At 51.3% G+C, this 6,000-nt stretch overlaps 1 protein-coding gene across 3 annotated transcripts in view; it reads left to right on the top strand.

The window, feature by feature from the left end:
• Positions 1-1,502: 1,502 nt before the first annotated feature.
• The window catches only part of ATP8B1 (ATPase phospholipid transporting 8B1), a 109,651-nt gene continuing 105,153 nt past the window's right edge, over positions 1,503-6,000 (top strand). For 2 of the 3 annotated variants that reach the window (XM_006087137.3, XM_023752627.1), the window contains exon 1: positions 2,165-2,535. The gene's annotated coding sequence lies outside the window, so the exon portion shown is untranslated. Of the gene's footprint in view, positions 1,650-2,164; positions 2,536-6,000 lie in introns of those variants that run through there. The other variant, XM_014454403.2, reaches the window with a different exon arrangement.

Below are 6,000 nucleotides of genomic sequence, written 5' to 3'. Positions count from 1 at the left end.
ACCCTGCACTGACCACCAGGGGGTGGTGAGCAACATGGCAGGTGTTGGTGACGTGGTGGCAGCAGTAGAGGCACTGCCGGCCCCAATGGGCCCCGATGAGAGCGAGACCGAAGCAGGATGGTGGAGCAGGTGAGGGGGTGGTGCCAGGCGTGGCTGTGGGGCTATGAAGCTGGGGACATGTGCTGGGGCCCCATCCCCGCAGGCCACCCCAAGGAACCCTACCTGTGCATGAATTCATGCACCGAGGCCTCTAGTTTAAAAATAAAATTTAAAAAATGTGAGGGTAGGTGTGGATTGGATGTGTCTTAATGTAGTCTCTCATCTAGGCAGTGTTTTCCTGGACAGATTGAGCACTTGCTGGTTGATCTACATGAAGAAGGGATCCTTCCTTTAGTCGAGTCATTGCTTGATTCCTAGGTTTACAGAGCCCTCCTCAATGACCTCCCTCCTCCTGACCCTGCTGTTCCTACTAATGCCATCACCCAGCCTGCTGAACTTGGCTCACCATCCATGCTTCTGTCTGCCAGTCAGTTGCAAGTTCTGGCCACTCTGTGTCTTTGCCATTTCTCCCAGGCTGTCCCTGGAAGTGCATCTGTATTTTCACTTCCACTGTCTATTTTTCTCAAAGCATTTGTCACCTTTACAGATACAATTTGCCTGATTGGTTCACTGATGCATCCAAGCAAGTAGAACAGTGCCTAGCACATAGTAGGCACTTAATAAATACTTGTTAATTTGAAACAATACCCAACTCCTTCAGGCCCATCTTTTATTACTGTATTAGCCCCCTGAGTGGTACTCCCATCTTCAGTCTTATCCTCTTCCAGACTATCCCCACTACTTTCCCTAAACACAACCTTGATCATGTCACTGTCGTGGTCATAAACTTTCAATGGTTTGCAGGTGTTGCCTACATTCAAGGGCTTCCAAACTCCAACTTCCTCATTAGCCTTATGCAGTACCATTGCATTGCCAGCCAACTGGTCTACCCCACTGTCATTAAACAGGCCCTGTTTCCAGGTCTCTGTACCTTTGCTCTGTTGTGAGTTAGAAAATAAGCACTGGAGGGAACCATTTCAGATCATCTGGTCCAGTGTCATCTTACAAATGAGGAAACTGAGTCCTAGAGAAATTAAATGATGAGCACTACCAAGACAAAGATCAAGTGTGACTAATGAACAAGAAAACCAGGGCAGTCTAGGGTCTAACTGTATCAGTTGAATCTTTCATATACCTTAAGATCACATGGTGGAATACCCTCTCCATGCAACTCTGATCCCTGAAAGTGTTCATCTTTGAGTCCCGCCTCAAGCACAGCCTCCTCAATGAAGTCTTCCTTAAGCCCCAGTTGTGAGTCTGAACCCTCAGGCCAATAACCTAAGCCTGTGACCTGCAGGTAACCAGAGTCCTTACTACAGTTTAAGCAACCTCTGATTCATCTTCGACTTTCCTTCATTCTTATCCCAGAGACTTGCTGAAGGGGAGCTGCTGGCGTGTGGAGGAGCATAGTGTGCTATGTCCTGCCAGGGAGGTGCGGTTCACATGCCGGGTCACCAGCTGTCAAACACGCCTGCGAGCCCAACACTTCCAACTACACCGCGCCGTTCACATGCCGCACCTTGGCTCCTACTGACCCCAAACCTGTAAAGGTGAGGAAGTTTGGTCTCAGCAAGAGCCTACTTGCTGCAATTACAGAATATGTTTCTCGAAATCTTTTGGCACCGTCTCTTTCCCCACCCTCCGCGCGACGCGCATTCAGCGACCTGTCGCGGAACGTGACTTGGCATCGAGAGAGTACAGCTCCCCTTACCGAGGGAGCTCAGGTCCCGGGCGAGCCGTGACCAAGACAGCTTTTCGGGCTGGCGCGGTCACCGACCCCGAGCAGCGGCCAGGGCAGCCGAGGGCAGCGGAAAAGGGACGCGGGGCTGGTGGGCGGGGTGGCGAGCGTGGCCCCCAGGGAGGCGGAAGCATCTGGGAGCCGAGAGCGGCCGCAGCTACCGGGTCGCGGAACCGGCGAGGCGCAGGCCACCGCCAGGGCGCCCGCCTGCCGCCTGGGGGCACCGAGGGCGCGGGGCTCGACCCGGGCCGCGTCTGCCAGCCCTGGGTTTCGCTGTCTAGCTCCTCTCAGCCTCCAGGAGGGACATAGGGAGGGCCGACGGCTGGGCCCGCCCCCAACCCCTGCCCTGCGCGGCGGCCGTGGCTGCCGGAGGGAGACGGGAGGCACCAACCCGGAGCGGAGAAACCAGTTTGGCCGGTCGCTGGGAGCGGACAGAGAAAAGGGCGGCTGCGGAGGGAGGGCGCGCGGACGCGGGGCGGGGATAGGCGAGGAGCCATTGGTGAGCCGCGAGAGCCGGAGGAGCCGCCGCCAACTGGACGAGCTTCCCGGGGCCCCGGGCCAGCCCCGTGCGCCATGAAGCGCTAACTCCGCGGCCAGAGCTGGAGCCGGGCGGGCGGCAGCGGCGGCCAGGTGCGCAGCGATCGCGCGGAGAGGCGCGCACCCGGCGGATGCCCCAGCCGGGGCCCAGCGAGCGCCAGGTAAGTAGGGGCGCGGCGTCGGGGGCCTCCGACCTCTCCCCACCCCGTCGCCCCCGAAGGTCTTCTGTCTGTCCCGGGGCCGGCGTTCTCTGGGGATCCGGGATGCGGTGGCAGCAGCTGTCCGCGAGCCTCGGGCTCCGGAGTCCTCACGGGTGGGACTTGGGTGAGAGTACGGGAGCCTTCGCGGCCTCGGAGATGGGGAAGCACAGCTGGACGGCAGACAGCACTGTGGAGAGGTCCACGGGGTGTTCGCCTGCTGGGAAGAGTGGGAACTCGCGGGAAGTGTTTGGGTCCTTCGCTCACTGGTAACACACATGCCCAGGGTTAAGCTCGGAGGGTCAAGCTTGGTGGGGCTTGCGGGTCCCTGGGACGTGCCGCTGGCTTCCCTGCAGTGTCTGCTGCCCCCCTGGAAGTTCCCATGGCCGGGTTCTGCTGGAGGCCCCTTTGGGAACCGATGTCAACGCGTCCAAACACTCCTTGGGGCCCTATGTACCTGGCCGCACCTGCGGAGAAGGATGGTGAGGGCACCTGCACCGCGCCTGCTGCTGGACCAGGCGCCCACCGGACACCTTCCGCGCGCCTTTACGCAGGCTGGGAGGTGGTGGGGAAGAAGTCACATTTTCCCGGTGGTTGTAGGGTGGTATCCGCCGGCTCCCATGACCCCACTACAGCCCATCTACTTTTCCCAGTTTGGTGCCCAGCCGCGTCACCTCGTTTTAGGTGTGCGGAGGGACAACTTGTTGGGGGTAGGGGGGTTGCAGAGAATGGCGAGTGTTTCCACTTCCCCGGTCCCCACTCCTCCCCAAGTGAAAGAAAAGCTTGAATGGTCCGGACAACTTATCCCAGGGGGTGTGCGCGCATAGGTCCCCGCGGAGAAGGGTGGGGGGGGGGCGCCGGGGGACCCTCGGAATGCAGATTCGTGACAGAAACCGCTTAACGATTATTAGGAACGGGGGGGGGGCGGGGGGAGCGGGGTTGACCAGCGCAAGTAAGGGGAAGCTGGCCACATTTCCACCCAGTGAGCCCCCCTCGACCCGACCCGACCCGCTCCGCCTGCCCGCGCCGTCCTTGGCGGGCTACAAGCACTTGGGTAGCTCCGGACGCCGCCGAGTTCCCTTCCCCGAAACCGCCCGCCGCGTTGGCTGGAGAAGAGACTGTCTCCCATCTTCCTGGCTCCATTGCCTTCCAAGGTCTGTCTCACTCCTTGAGAATGAAAGCACACAGCACAGGCGAAGTGCTTGAATACCGCCCGCCACGCAGTAGGTTTTGGGCCAAGGGTAGCTGTTTTTAGGAGCAAAAACTAAAAAATGACGTGTGATCAAGTCTGCAGGGGTAGTAAATACAAGCGCATATAAAAAGAGGAAACAACACAAAACGTGAAGTAGAAGTTCTCATTTTCACGGTCTCAAGAGTACTTTTGTGTTAGACCTAAAATGCCATTCATTAACTCTGGGCCTATTGTTTCGGGCCTTATTAAAACCCATTATAACTGTATATACTGTGCAAAGGATGATGAATGGTTATTTGCTGGTTACTGTCTGGGGAGAAGCCAGCCTGCCTGCAATAACCCCTTTGAATTCTCCTAATGGTTTTCACTGCGTAAGGGAGGCTTTCTTCATTTAGGTGTCCCAGTGGTTGGTGCTTTGGTGAGTTTTAGTGATTCTTTGTGTCTGTTATTAAGGGTCAAACAAGATTCATGTGTCTCAATACCAGTGAACACAAGTGCCATCTGTGTGAGAGCAGGGGTGGCTACCTTCAACGTTCAAGCTTTCCATCTGGTTTTATTTTCAGGAAAATGCATACAGGTGTGTACTAATTACCTGTTAGTTACTGATAGAATTAGAAGGGGGGTTTTGTTGCTGTTTTGTTTTTAAATATATTTTTATTGATTTCAAAGAGGAAGGGAGAGGGAGAGAGAAATAGAAACATCAATGATGAGAGAATCATTCACCGGTTGCTTCCTGCACACCCCGTACTGGGGATAGAAACTGTGACCACCTGGTTCATAGGTGGACACTCAACCACTGAGCAACACCGGCCGGCCGGGCTTGTTTTGTTTTTAAACCGAGGCTTTAAAATAATGATTTGGTAAAGCAAAAGGCTTAACCAAAAAGAAGCCTGCAGGTGTAAGTCAAGTTTAGGATTAGTTCCATGTTTTACCTGGATTTCAGGCTCTGGGATCTTAGCGCTAATGACACTGACCATTACTTTCCCTGTCTGTCTGCAATCCTTTCTTTCCTTTTTCCTTCCTTCCTTCTCAAGCAAAGAATAGTGGAAAACACGTGGATTTAAATTCCCACAGACTTTGATTCTTTTCCTTACTTTAAATTGTAGTTAATTTTTACAATTTATTTTTAATATATTTATTTACTTTTAAAATTGTACAGCCTCAGGTGAATTCCTACATTTTCTGAACCTCAGTTTACTCATTTGCTGAGGTAAAAAAGATAGCAACATGCTTGGGTAATTGAGAAAATTAAATGAGAGAACAGGTGCAAGTCTCTTGTACATGGTAGAGGTTCAAATGTTGTTTTCTTACTTTCTTAATAAACATGTTTTTTAAGTAGTATGATGCCCAGGCATTTGGGGTATTTTTAATGGTTTATTGCCTTATTAATATGAATTCCATTTTGTTTTCCATGAAAAACACTCACGGAATCCAGATGATCCTTATAATCTGCCCCAGAGATATTTTAATCTATTAGTTACCTTTGCTCTCTAGTTTCAATCATTATAAAAAAAGCCTATGCTCTTATGAATGCAGAGGAACTTGCTTTTTAGGCACCAGAACAAGTTTTATGGGGTTCATTCATAACCTGTATCTCTAAAGAGATGTGCCGTTAAAGTTTCTTAAACACTTAATTTTAGAATTTGCTTCTAGATTTGCCTCTAGATTAATCTCCTGGGAAGTTTTAATTTATGGTATCTTTAGGTATCTTGTGAGTTTTAAGGCCTGTTTGTTGGCAACATTCAATTAGATTAATTGTATTCATGCCTGTAGGTGTTATGTTACTTATTAAGATAACTGAAAATTAATTTGCTGCCAGAGGAGTTTTAATAACACAAAAAAGATAGCTTGTCCTTTTTTATTCTGTTAACTGTGTTATTCCTGAATTCCCATCCCTGTCCTAGCTAAAAATAATGCCCAGTCTAAGATCTTTGAGGTCCTGTGTCCCTGAAGACCTGGCATTATGGAGGAGTACACACACACACACACACACACACACACACGTGCATGCTCATGCCTTGTTTCTCATTTTTATTCTTAGAAGACAAAGAAAGTTTTCTCTTATCATTTAGGAACATATAAGTACTGTTCCTAGTACTTCTAAAATACACTGCACTTTTATTTTCACTTTTTAATTTATTATTATTATTAATCCTCACCTGAGGACATAACTTAGATAGAGGAGGAGGAGAGGAGAGGAGAGGAGAGGAGAGGAGAGGAGAGGAGAGGAGAAACAT

This window comes from Myotis lucifugus, unplaced genomic scaffold (assembly GCF_000147115.1).
Source record: "Myotis lucifugus unplaced genomic scaffold, Myoluc2.0 scaffold_36, whole genome shotgun sequence".
Lineage (NCBI taxonomy): Eukaryota > Metazoa > Chordata > Mammalia > Chiroptera > Vespertilionidae > Myotis > Myotis lucifugus.
The sequence above is the reverse complement of the archived record's forward strand: the minus strand, read 5'-3'. Positions and strand labels throughout refer to the sequence as shown.